This window comes from Pinus tabuliformis, chromosome J, assembly GCF_031772625.1.
Source record: "Pinus tabuliformis cultivar Carrire ecotype Pingquan chromosome J, CPIR1, whole genome shotgun sequence".
Lineage (NCBI taxonomy): Eukaryota > Viridiplantae > Streptophyta > Pinopsida > Pinales > Pinaceae > Pinus > Pinus tabuliformis.
The window spans coordinates 1,512,673,559-1,512,688,447 of NC_142295.1; the positions used below are offsets into that span (position 1 = coordinate 1,512,673,559).

The 14,889-nt window shown below is 31.8% G+C and overlaps 1 pseudogene; it reads left to right on the forward strand.

The window, feature by feature from the left end:
* The first annotated feature begins 629 nt into the window (after nucleotides 1-629).
* On the forward strand, nucleotides 630-2,420 carry LOC149233215 (cytochrome P450 71AU50 pseudogene; annotated as a pseudogene).
* Nucleotides 2,421-14,889: the final 12,469 nt, after the last annotated feature.

Here is a 14,889-nt window from a genome sequence, read left to right on the forward strand (position 1 = left end):
GCAAAAGAGAGACATCTACTCCCGAGATTCTTGTCTTATAAAAGGGCGACAAGAATTTTTGTCAGTTTCGTGGCAGGTTGAAAATGTCGACAATGTGGCAGTATTAGTGAACAAAATATCTTTAATTTTATGAAGGTCGTCATACCTTTCTATTGGGCAGTGTGTGCGTATGAAACTTACGAAGTTAGTTACATTTATTTATTTATTTGAAAATGCGGTTCCTCCGGCTGGTTTACAGGTGCACAGTTACGGTCAATCACATCATTTTACAGTATACTTTAGAACATAAACTCAGGAGGCCGTAGTCTAGCTGCAGGAATAGCTTAGAAATTTATGAAAATTTTTGTCTTAATATTTAGTAAGGGTTTTTGTAAATTCAAGTTATAGTTGTTAAATTTCAAAATTTTAGGTGTTCTAAATGTTTTTTTGATGGTGCTGAATCTATTCCCACCATCAAAAACACGAACACTACTTTTCCAAAAAAATTTGAATTTTTTTCTCCGATTCCGACAATTCCTACGACTCGGTAGACGACTCCACTTAGGAGTGCCAGATCCAATTCTTGTTATATATAGATGTGACGAGCCTGTGTAGTACCTCATTCGTTATGGGTGGCTAATTTGCTAGCAATGGCGAATTTGTTGTATTCTGAGCGGCCAGTGCTGGAATGTGCTGAGTTTTGTATAAAATTTTCCTTTCCTATCCTACTTGCATTGGCGGTGTCATGCGCATTCTTGTTCCAAGTGAGAAAACGGAGGTTGCCACCGGGGCCGTTTCCGTTGCCGATCTTTGGAAACCTACACCTCCTGCTCGGACACCTTCCACACCAAGCCCTAGCAACTCTCTCTCTCAAATGCGGGCCTCTCATGTCTCTGCGCCTGGGGTCCTCTGCCCTCACCCTAGTCGTCTCCTCCGCAGATATGGCCAAGGAATTTCTCAAGAATAATGATCGCCTTTTCGCTGGAAGACCTCAATCCATGGCTGCTAAGTATTTGTCGTATAATTTCTCTAACGTGGGCTATGCTCCGTATGGTCCTTACTGGAGACAAATGCGTAAGATCTGCGTTTTACAGTTGCTCAGCTCCAAACGCTTGGAGTCCTTCCGCTTCATAAGAGAAGAGGAAGTGTCGGCTATGATTCGTTCTATTATTGCAGAAGTGAGGGTTCTCATGTTCCCGTAAGCATTAGCAAAGCTGTGTCAACACTTGCGACTTCTATTATATGCAGGATGGCCTTCGGCAGAAAGTATTCGGACCAACGGTCAATTGAGAGCATCAAAGAAAGTTTTCTGTTAGCCGGTACTTTCAATATCGCAGATTATATACCATACTTGGCGTGGCTGGATTTGCAAGGTTTGGGACGGCGATTTAAGAGAATACACAAGACGGTAGACCATTTCTTCAATAATGTGATAGAGGAACACGTTGCCCGGAATGACCCAACGTCACCCCTGATCTTGTGGACGTTTTGCTTGTGCAGATAATGATACGGAATTCCAAATTAAACGAAAATATATTGAAGGCGTCATTGGTGTACTTCAAATATTTTTTCACAATAAAACACACAATTTCAAGGGGAAAGAGCTAACCAGCTATATATTGGGTATTTAATGGCTTCAGAGCATCATGTGACTTAACGTGATAACATGGGAGCGGGCAAATTCGACATTAAATAATATTTACCCGCTCCCGTAGTAGCCTGCTACTCAGAGAACATTAAATACCCAATATATGGCTGGTTAGCTCCAGCCATTTCAATGACTTTTAAAAAATAGAGATTGGTGTACGTTGTCTTTGCAGGATATGTTCGCCGCCGAAACGGACACGTCATCGATTGCGATAGAGTGGGGAATGTCCGAAGTGCTGAGAAACCCGCCATTGCTGAAGAAGCTTCAGGAGGAGCTTGAACGCGTGGTTGGAATGGAGCGTATGGTACAAGAATATGATCTGCCTTGTCTCGTTAATTTACAAGCTATGGTGAAAGAAACGCTTAGACTCCACCCACCACGGCCTCTTGCCATTCTCCATTTATCTTTGGAGGATTGCAGTGTATCGGGCTATGAAATCCCTGGTGGCACTTGCGCTCTGCTCAACCTTTGGGCGATTGTGAGGAATCCAAAGTCGTGGGAGGATGCAGAGAGGTTCATGCAGGAAAAAACTGGGGCGGAAGAGGTGGATGTAAATGTTCAAAACTTTGAGTGGATTCCATTTGGAACGGGACGGAGAGGATGCCCCGGACAGCAATTGGGAAGGCTCGTTGTAGAGTTTGGGATGGGGCAGCTGTTGCACTGTTTCAACTGGAGGCTCCCAGGGAAGATGAATGGGCAGGAGTTGGATATGAGTGAAAGGTTTAATGGACTGACACTGCCCCGGGCTTATGAACTCGTGGCTGTTCCAACTCCTCGACTCTCTGTACTCTGATTTTATGTTGACGTTCCGAACGGTCTTCCTTGGTTTCAACAAAATAGACACATGTTTATCGTGTTTGGTTTAGGTTAATGTCGTGTTGAAATAATAGATCTCCGGAAGCCACGCATGTTTAAGGAACTAAAACATGGGAGGACCCGGTCTTTTGTTTTGGCATCGAACTAAAACATGGGAGGACCCGGTCTTTTGCTCTTTTGCTCTGGCATCGACTTAAAACATCGGAGGACCCGGTCTTTTGCTCTTGCATCGCTGAGACAACCAAGTATCATGGTTGTATTGAGGAGGCTTAAGTTATTGCGAAGGTTTTGCATTTTCACTACCGGAAGTTTAGAGAAGCAATTGAGATTGAAAAAGGGCCAAACAATCTCAATAGAGATAATTGGTCGAAGATCAACTGTTGTTGGATCCCTGCCCTCTCCTCCTAGTTGTTTTTTTCCCATCTTCTTACCAGTGTTCTGAGTTTATTAGAATGGTTTGAGTTTTATTTAATAGGCTCTATTAATAAGTTATACAATATTAATATCAAGAAGAACATTACTATTATTAACTATTAAATAAGAATATTATAATAATTAAAGTTATAATATCAATGTCAAAGTTTTAGGAGTTATAAGTCCATAATTTTTGTTTTTGTCCTACTAGTCTTTTTATAATTTTCCATCAGTTCCTTTCCCTTAGATTTATTTGATGACCCCTTTTATGACTATCATAATGGGATTATAAATGATTATTAATCTAAAATTTATTAGATAAATTAAATATACATGTTTAATTATTGGGCTCTACTAATAGGTTATACAATCCATTAGTAACATTAGGATAATACTATTACTAACTATTAGATAATAATAATATAATTTTAAATCTATAATATTATTATTACAGTTATAGTGATATTAGGGTAATAGATACACACTATTATTAATATTAATCACTATTAAACATTTTAACTTAAATATAGTAACTTTTTACTTATTTATTAACATTCTGATAACTATTCTTAATATAAGTTAGTTAAGAATTATAATATTAAAATGAAATATTCATAAAATCATTAATTTAACATTCAGAACCCAAAATATATTTTAATAATATATACATATTTGTCTATGTCCTTATCCCTTAGTCCATGTCTAGTCTAACTGTCTAGTCAAAGTTAGCTGTTACTTAGTCAAATATAATCATCAGTGGCTTGTAGGCATTTCCTAGTCAATCTTAGCTGTTGGAAGATTTGTTCTCCCTATTAAAATGCAGCCATGATCTAATTCTTTAGCTTGTTGAACCGTCAAATATAATCATCAGTGGCTTGTAGCTATTTCCTAGTCAATCTTAGCTGTTGGAAGATTTGTTCTCCCTATTAAAATGCAACCATGATCTAATTCTTTAACTTGTTGAACCACACTCTCGTTAGTTCGAAACATGTAGACAAATATTTTATAATGTGATTTACGCCAAATTTTTTTTCATACTTAATATAAATTTCACTGAACTTTAACCATAATCATAATAATATCCTCATAAAAAAGAAAATTCCATTAATATATAATCATTAATTGTGTAAAATCAATTATAGTTGTAACATCGAGCTTTAAATGGTGATGATTCTTCTCCATGAAGCATCAAAGATTGAAGTTCAATGGCTAATTTATTGGGTAATGGAGTTCTTAACAAATTTTCACATGCTACATGAATTAAGCATCAAATGTTTGTGATTATCCATTAATCTATCTCTCAAACTTCCAAACGCATAATAATTATTAACTGATAAATAAGCATTGAATTGTTAAGAGCATGATAGGAATTTCCTTTTCATTTTACTTTCAAGATTGAATAAGTATGCGTTTAAGATTAGATTTTAATTTAATATCCTTCAAAAATTAGGTGTTACTTTATTTTTTTGCGCTTATCCACTTGAAATGTTGATGAATTATTTCCTTCAATCTAAATGACTATACTTTTATGGAAGTTGCGGGTCTATAATATTGGAAAATTGATCATTTAAATTCAACGAGAAATAAGGACTTGACTTTAGAGAATGCTTCTTCCTGAGTGAATTATGTCTTCAATGTTTTAGTTTTTATGGAAGAAAGTCTCTTAGACAATGAACTAGCAAGGAAGAAGCACTGACGTCCCAAAAGGAATGATAATGTGAATGGAGATATGTATAATGATGAGACTCAAAGATCTAGATCAAGACCATGCCCAATATCAATGCTATAATTGAGAGAAAGATTGATATTCTCATGCAAGATGTTGCTAAAATCATACCATAGCTATTAAAATGGAAATGTTCCAACAAGTAAGCTAAAATTTGTGCCCCATTGAGGGTCTAGTTTACATAAACAATTGAAAATTATTTGTTTTTAGCTTATTATTATGATTATATATCATCTTTAAATTGTTTGGCTACTCTTTAACTTAATATTTCTTTTACTTTAGTTGAAATGTATGTGTTTGTTTTTTTTTAATAGGGTTTCAAATAATAGTAAATGTTATGTATTTGAGATATATGTTAATAGTTGTTTTACTAATTGAAATTTAATAAAAAGCTATTATGAGAAATTTATGTGTGTGTGCTCGTTTGTTTTTTGTTTTTTTTTTTAAATAGGATTTTAAATAATAGTAAATGTTATGTGTTTGAGATATATGTTAATAGTTGTTTTACAAATTGAAATTTAATAGATAAATAAATAAATTATCAACATGCCAAATAATATATTAAATAGGTTTATGATAAAATGATGTATAAAACTATATTAAATATTGAATTTTCAACAATAATAATACAAATGTTTCAATTTTATTTACTTATTATAATTTTTGATCAATAATAGACATATAAATATAAAATATAATAATTATATAATAGTAAATGGTTAATTTAAAAAATTAAAAAAAAATATTTATTTTGATTAATGATTTTTTATTCATTAAATTTATTCTCTATAATTATTTTCACATAAATATCTATTTAATAATTAAAATCTAAATATATTTTTTTTATTTTTATAACTTAATTTAGTAAAAAATACTCAAAACATTATCTACAAAGCATATTGAACTTTCAGAATTTCAATCAAAAACATATTGAAATTTGAGAGTTACAATTAGTTTCAAATAATAGTAAATGTTATGTATTTGAGATATATGTTAATAGTTGTTTTACCAATTGAAATTTAATAAAAAGTTATGATGAGAAATTTATGTGTGTGTGTGTTTTTTTTTAAATAGGATTTCAAATAATAGTAAATGTTATGTGTTTGAGATATATGTCAATAGTTGTTTTACAAATTGAAATTTAATAAATAAATAAATAAATTATCAACATGCCAAATAATATGTTAAATAGGTTTATGATAAAATGATGTATACAACTATATTAAATATTGAATTTTCAAAAATAATAATATAAATGTTTCAATTTTATTTACTTATTATAATTTTCGATTAATAATAGACATATAAATATAAAATATAATAATTATATAATAGTAAATGGTTAATTTAAAAAATTAAAAAAATTTATTTCTTTTGATTAATGATTTTTGATTAATGATTTTTTATTCATTAAATTTATTCTCTATAATTATTTTCACATAAATATCTATTTAATAATTAAAATCTAAATATATTTTTTTCTTTTTATAACTCAATTTAGTAAAAAATACTCAAAACATTATCTTCAAAGCATATTAAAATTTCAGAATTTCAATCAAAAACATATTGAAATTTGAGAGTTACAATTAAAAATTTTATATAAGTAGGTCAATTATGTCTTTTCAATATTTCTTTACTTCATATGTATGATAATAACGTTTGTGAAATCATTCTATTACCATATATTTTGTTATGCAGTAAATATAAATCTATAATTCCAACAAAAACATATATATTTATCCACTAAAATTTGAATTGAATTTCATTTTCATATTATATGTATATAAAATTAATTTTATAGCTAAGTGGTATCCGTGTAAGTCAAATTGGGATGATTATCTAATGTAAATGAAAATTTATATCTATTTATATGTTAAAATATCCATAATTTGATTTTATACTCGAAAGAATAATATTAAGAATTATTGGTTCTAAATAAAAGATTATACATTCAACTGAAATTTCTAAAAATTTATTAAAAAGAAAACATGAAATGGTAAGCCATATAAATATTTAAGAGACAATTTTATTAAAATGCACATAGAATTGATTTTTAGTAATGAGCTTTTCCATAAAATAAGTTATTTTATTCAAAAATTCAAGAAAAAAGAGTGCATACAAAAACAAAATTGAGATTTATGATTTCAAAACCGCAAACTCAAAATAATAAAAAAAATATATTATTTAAGAAATTAAAATAAAATAAAATTTGTGCTCAAATAATTTTTAATATATAACTAAATAAAACATATTTAGGAAAATGTCATTCATAAATGTCCTTAAACTTTATTTTTTTTAATAAATTTGGTAGTGAATAAGAATTTTTACCTTCAACAAATATTTTATATAATATAAGACTTTATCTAAGGATTATCAAGCTTCTCATATTTTCCATAGTCCTCTTTTCATTTTTGTTATTGTATTTTGTTATTTGGTTTGTTAAATAGGTATAAATCGATTAATTTTGTGTATCATTAGGTTTTTCTTGAATTTCTGGTGGAATTTTCATTACTGGGATTCTTATATGAATAGGTAGAATAATGTTAGCTTTATAAAATACTTAAAATGTGGAAGTACTAATAAATCCCTTAGTACTTGTTATAATAAAAAATTATTTATTGAGACAAATCCCACTTATCTTGTAGTGAGGCCAATTACAATCTCTTTGGTAACTTAGCACAAGGCATAAGCTACATATACTTTAGATGGTATCGTGTTTAAGGTGATGAAAAGGGGAAGAAAGAGAGGTGGAGGACTTGTGTGCAAGCCCTATTAGGACCTCCCAACATAGATATTGTCCTCCCTTAGCTGCTTAGTTTGCCAAAAAGGACAATATGTGTTTTTTGAGAAGGAGTTGCAAGAATGAGCTTGTTGATTTTCAAACCTGTGAACTAAAACAAGTGAGCAAAAAGATGTTCACTTCCTTGTGACATTGGAAAGATAGTCTAAACTTATTACTGAGTTCAATTATTGAGTTTGAAACCAATTAAATAGTGAATAACTTGTGTAAAATTATCAAATTTAGGATTACAAAATACTTAGGAAAGCTATAGCAACATGATTTAACATGACTATACATTGTGAATACAAAATGTTTTCACTTCAAATGGATTTAAAACTACCCTAAAACTAATCAAAATCACTAAGAAAATGATTTGGGTAGTTGTGTATAAAAATGGGGTTTCAAATCTCAATTCCATCCCCTCAGTAAGCTATTATAGCTATGCAAAAAGGGTAATTGGTTTCCAAAATAATATTATCGAGATGTTGGGTGGACTAATGCAAGTTTTGTTATTTTAACTATGTATTGGTTTTAGATTTCAATCTAGATAATTAAGCAAGCAAGCTACCACTCAGTTATGAAGGTCCTTTTGAGTAGGAACATATCTTTTATCTTGTAAATAGTATAAGTTGAGTGAGTTGGCATACACCACTTTAATGGAACAACGAGTGCTCCATGCAGTTTAAAGGAGGGTTGGCCCTTTCTGATCACTAACTCTTTCAAGATATTAAAGTTGCATAGATGACAATAGGATACATGTTGAAAGGGAGGGGCTCAAGGCCACCACAATGGATTTTGGTTGAGATTACCTAAGTAGTGTAGTATTCTAATTTCGGTTAAACTATTCACAATTCAAAGGATTGAAAATATATAGTAAAACCAATGTGAATCAAGAACTCACTCAATTTTCATATGGGAAAGACAACTTTTCAAGGGGCCCCTCATGAGAATTCCTTGGCTTTAACTGTTAGTATTCTAAAATTTTGTCAATGCATAAATGAAAATACCGAACCATCCATGAGGTAAGATCATGCATTGCTTTTACAATCATGTCTCTTTGTTAGGAAAACTAAAAGTGAAATATATCTAATTAATTGGTGAATTTATGAATATAAGTTACACTTATGGGCTAAATGTTGTGATCAAATTTCAAAATGTTACTCTTTTCTCAAATTGAAGCCTTCAAATTCAATAAGAGTTATGAATTTTGATTCGGGATAGAAAGGAAATTTGTAAAGAATTATGATTTTTCCCTAATGATATTTTTTGCAAAATGAATTTAGTGTCGTATGATTTGTCAATTTTTCATTAAATGAAATGTTTGTCCTTGCAATTTTTCGCACATCTTAAGAGGTATGTGTGTATTCTTGTTGCATAACTTAGTCTAAAGTGTGTAATATATATATATATATATATATATATATATATATATATATATATATATATATATATATATGATCTACACAGAAAGAACTAAGTTATGCAAAAATATATTTTTTATTGTTCTTCAAACTTGGCGAAGTAATATTTCAATTGCATTTTTCAGACATGTGTTCACGTAAGTTTATTTTCAACTATTCAAATAAATTGAAAAACCAAGAATACCCTTTTGAAAAGGCCTTGTAAATGAGATATTAGTATTTTTTGAAAATTTTTCATTGTGTATATTTTATGTTATTGATTTTTTATTCAACCCCTTTGAAACTATCCAGAAAATTTCAAACATTATTGTTAAAAGAAATTACATGAAAAATATCACGTGAATTCAAAAATGTGAAACTCATATGTCATTGGATAGAGGATTCCTTCACGAATCCAACATGATCAACTCCTCAACTTAAGGACAAATTCCTCAACTTAAGGACAAATTCCGCCCTAAGTCCATTAGGGTAAAAGATGGTGTTGCATAGAAATCTACAAAAGGGATACTAAAATTGTGATTTTTATGACCACAAGAGCTCAATCAAGCACTTAAAACATTCGATCAAGCACTTGAGTTATAAAATTCAAATAACTCGATTAAGGGTTTAAGAAAACCTTGATGGAGCCCTTAATGTGGTTAAACGGATGCTCGATCTACCTTTAAGGCTTGATCAAGCTCCTAAATAACCTTGGGTTACACAAGAGCTTGATCGAGGGTTTGTTTTAATGCTTGATCGAGCTATATTTAGGCCCTCAAACAACTCGATCGAAGGTTGAAAGATTGCTCAATAAAGCACTTAAAATGGCTCGATTGAGTTGTTGTTTTACACCCAAAATGCGCCCTTTCTTGCCAAAAAATGTAACCCAGCTTCATGCATAGAGTCACATATAACACGTGTATATATGCAAGTACAACAACCAGATATTTTTTTTTTCTCTTGCTGGATGGATCCTTACCTCTTGTTTTTTAATGTTTTTTGGGTTTTTTGGGCTTTTTTTTGGTATGTGGGACCCTTAGGAAAAACAAGTGAAAAATAAGTGATATATATACTAAAATGAGTGCAAATTCATCCATCCCACTAAACTCAAGGTTAAGCACAATAGCCATGATGCGAAGAGACTGAATGATCACTTAGTCATAGTGTTATGAAGCCTCTTCCTTTGACTCAGGTGTTGTGGAACTTATGGAGACCTAAATGTTGCCTTCATGTTATATTGTTTCACACCATATTCCATGTGCCTTTCCCTTGGCACCAATTCAACTTATGATAAGTGAGATATGGGCTTATAAAAGTTATGCAAACGAATAATTGAGAGGCCAATATAGGTGGGGATTCGGGGGATTCTAAATTAAACCAAAAAATTGAAACAAATTCTAGAATTGATATGTTGTTACAATATAACTGAAATAGATTCCTTTTGATTTGGTGAAATTTGTTCATGGAGGTGTCCAATTATGGCCCCTTCTAACACCTACCTCAAGGAGAAATTTAGCGCCCATATAACTCTTGATTTTTTTATGAGAATATAGGTTGAATTACTAAGTATTATGGTTGTAGATGCGTTCAATGTTTTTGTGTGATTTCCTGAACATGGTAAAAAAACCACCTTTGCATGGAGAATATATAATATTACTTTGCCCAATAACCTTGGGGATGCAAGAAAAATGAATTTTTAATATAGCGTTTCAAGTATATATACAATTTTTTTATTTATTAAATTCATATATATAAGGAAAAAACAAAGAGAATTGAATTAAGATAGGAAGATATCAAAAATAGATCTGTGATGGTGAAGATCTGCAGCAAAAGAGCATCTGAGGAGTTGGTGATCTGCGGCAATGGAAGGCTTGAGTCAAAGGTGAAGATTTGCGACGGAGGATCTATCCCTTCTCCACCATGATGCGAATAGAAACTATGCTTACCTTCAAAGGATGAAGAAAACTAGGGTTTCAAAGATCTCTATAGTTTGGGAGATTGTTGACATTGGGATTGCATCTCCTGCCCAGTATGCAGATGGAAATATGTAGAAACTTTGTATTGAGCTGGATAGATCGGTAAGCCATGAGAAATCCCTCCAATTTCTTACAGACAACATATCTGATTTGGTTCCTATCTGCAAAAGGGAGGAAAATTTCTATCTTCTAATTGACTTATTGTTCTGGGCTCGATACACACATGTAGAGACGTGTCAATGCACACTCAGATCTACCCTTTGCACTGCCCGGTTTTGGATATTTGTATCTGTGATTGCACCTGTTAAGATATCTTATCAACTAACTCAGATTTTTATCTCTGTCGAAGAGGTTATCTATTTCATCGAGCCACCACCGGGAATGTAGATAACTAGTACAATTGTCAATGAAAAGTCGATCTATGCTAGATTTGTCCATTTTAGATCCAAATTTTTTCTCTCTCAGCTAGGTCGAATCATAATCAAATCTATGCCCACAAGAACCCTTTTATGCAGCTCGACCCTATTTCGTTAGAAAACGTAAAACGATATGGATTATGCCCACAACGAAGAGTTCATTGGAGGCTTCCGAGGTGACATATATCACTGATACTAAAACTGTAACATATGTCCCCCTGGATCAGGAAGAATTGGTAGAACATAATACAATACAATTTTTTTAAAAACCCCTGCTCGAAAATCATCATAAGTTTCGGTACAAACATTGGACAAGGTTTCTCAACTGAAGCAGAACATCATGATCAATATAGGCTATTCTACGCATCTACAAAACCTGATCTATGGTGACAGATCTCTGCAAGATTATCAGATTCTACAAGATTACAACATTCATCTTGCGACCACCATCATCCAAAATCTGAGACTGAGAGGTGGAGCTGTGGGTTCAAGTAAGTCAAAGGCAGTAAGTGAGGATGTTGGATCAAGTTTACCCAAGGGTACAAAAACAAACAAGGAACTTATCAAGGGAATTCTCTTCTCCAAAAACTTTCTACAAGGGGATCTAACAACTACAACATGGCCAGAACAAATTCCTAACACTCCTAGTCCATACATAGTGGAACAAGTGAATTATGCTCCAGAACTAGTCATAGATATTTTAGAAACAATCAATCTATGCACAACTTATGAAGCCCAAACCATAATTTGCAGATTTAATAGTTTATGGCCAAAACCAATGGGTCTATTCCAGTGGATCTTCACAAAATGGACAACAAAATATGAAATACATCTTTTCTCTAAAGGATTCTTCATCGTAAAGTATGATCGGAGGATTAAGAAATTGTACTTTAGGAAGGCCCATGGTTTTTGGGATCTACGGGGCTTTTCATTACCCCATGGTTCCCAAAATTTGATGCAAACACCATGACTGTATAAAAAATGTCATCGTGGTTAGACTTCATAACCTCCCCCTACACTTTTGGCATGACCAAGTGCTAGAAGGCATTGTGAATATTTTAGGACGATACATAAATATAGATACACAAAGAATGGAGGAACAAATCTACACTTTTTCTCGAATATGCGTATAAGTGGACCTCAGTAAAGGCCTATGGGATCACATACAATTGATACACAACAAGTAGAACTGGACTCAGCTCCTATATTTCGAGAACACAACCTTTATATGTCAAATATGCTGACAAATAGGACATCTACAAAACTTGTGCCCTGAAGCCAAGAAAGAACCACGAAGGAAGAAGAAACCACAGAAGTAGCCCAAAGGATGGCAATTTCGACCAAATGAGATAGATGAGGAAGAGGACGAAGTAGAAAAAATATCCACTGCCAATGTGGAAAATTAGAAATCACAAGACAATGAAGGAAAGGGGGAAGTATCTCAAGAACCAACTGATTTACAGGTCACTGCGACACAGCTAGCCAGGATATTAGAAGCAAAGGATTCTAGTGGATACAAACATCATCACACATCAGATAATTCTAATTCAGACAAGGAAATCCAAGAATAGAAGAAGGAAATTAACTAGCCATCGTCTCCCCATTGCCATCTCAAGGAGAACAGCGAAAGGTTGAAAAAAGGAATGCAGAAAAGTTTAATCTATTCTCTTCGTCTGACTAGTTGATTATTTTGTATGAATTTATGATCATCAATCATTGACTAGATGATGGAATGCTTTCAAGCATGTGCAACATGTAATTTTGTTTTCATTAATAAAATCATGAATTTTCCTTGCGAATATATATATATATATATATATATATATATATATATATATATATAGATATATATGGGAAAAAAATAAAAAATTAACATAAATAAAATAAGAAACTACATACTAAATAAACAAAAACCAAAACCCTTGGTGGTGGAAAAGAGTAGTTATGATGGCTCCACACAAGTGGTAAGATATGCCCCTAATCCCTCTGCATTGCAAAAACTGATAGAGAAGTGACAGTGATGATTGATGAGTGGTAGGTAAGAAATGGTAGAAACCATCACTGAAGGAGGTTTTCATGTCGTAAGCAATGATATTCTTGGATTATAGGACCATTTAGAGGGGTTGGGAGGTAGGTGCTTCCAGTTGTTTGATGGTGGTTAGTTGCATGCACTATTTGCGGATGAGGGGTGGAAAGCCCCATATATATATATTTCCACCCCTCATCCTCGAATAACGAGATTTTCATTATAGTTCAATACCAAAATTTGAGGTGGAAGAGGTCACCGGTTTGAACCCTTCCTCTAATTTGATTTGTTTGTATGGAAATTTCCAATTAAAAAAGGGTGAGGCAGGAAGAGGTCAGGGGATCAAACCCCCTCCCTTTAAATTTGTAGGTATATAAGTGCATTTAAAATTTTTAAGAGAGATTAATGCTTGGGCTTGTGCCCAAAAAATATTTGAATCTCTTTTTTCTTGCAAAATTTCCCTAGGATTTGACTCAAAAATAACTTATAACAACAATAATATTTTGAAACAATTATCCTATCAAAACCAAACTCATCCATGGCCATTTAAACTAACCAACCAAATCTAAATTACACTCAACCTAAACATAAACTTGAAAAAAATCGAAACTGAAGCACAAATGCAATTATTTTCTGGTAGATATCCGACCCAAGACATAAACTCAACTAGCAACTTCAAAGACATTCAATCAAAAACTAACACTCATACCAAAATTGCCCACAATACTAAACATACATTGAACAAATATATGATGTTTTAGAAGCCTTAATTGAGGAGATGAATTAAGAGTATTTGTTCATTGTTATTAGTCGATGTAGTATAATCTATGTTGAAACTCTCCTACCCATGAATCAGAGTTACGAAGCCATAACATCCTCTCTTCTCAACTTTTCTGTTATTATTATTATTATTCACGTGTCACGTCATTTTCAAATTTGATTTTGATGAATGGGTCTTACAATAACAAACTGTGATGAATTCTTTGGTCTTGTAGATGTAAAACTTCTATAATCATAATTTTTTTTTAAATTTATTTAAATTAATAAATTTAAATATCATAATTTTTTTATCATTACAAATAAGAATTTGATAGCAAAAATGCCTTCCATTTTTATTAGTGACTAATTTTATTTCTTTCTTCTTTAAAGTTTTTTTTTTTCATAAATTATAAATTTTTCACAATATTTTCAATCTAAAGTAACTTATTATTATATTAAAAACATATTTTAAGAAATTTAATTATAAAAAATTAGATATATCAATAAAAATAAATATGTATCTTAATATAAACAATATTAGTTAATTAATTTTTTTAATTTTTGGTGATGACATTCAACAATACAATATTTTCTTAATAATTTTATTTTGTGATGAAATCTTTGTCTTTATTATTTTTTTATTTATTAAACTCTATTTAAACTAAATCGCAAGTACTGACTACTATATAGTTTTTTTTAATTATTGTTCGATTCTAACTTGTTATTGACTCTATTTAACACTACTTTGAAAAGAGTATTTATTTACATTTAGGAGAGAGAATGATAATCTGTTTAATGATCTTTGATGAACGTACATGCATTCTAAATAACTTTTCATGCCCCGGCCACAGAGACTCTTCAGATCTACTCTTGTTTTTTTCTAATGGTCCCCGGCGTCATCAGACCTTCGCATCGGTCATGTGACTGCTCAAGCTGCAATTGTGTTT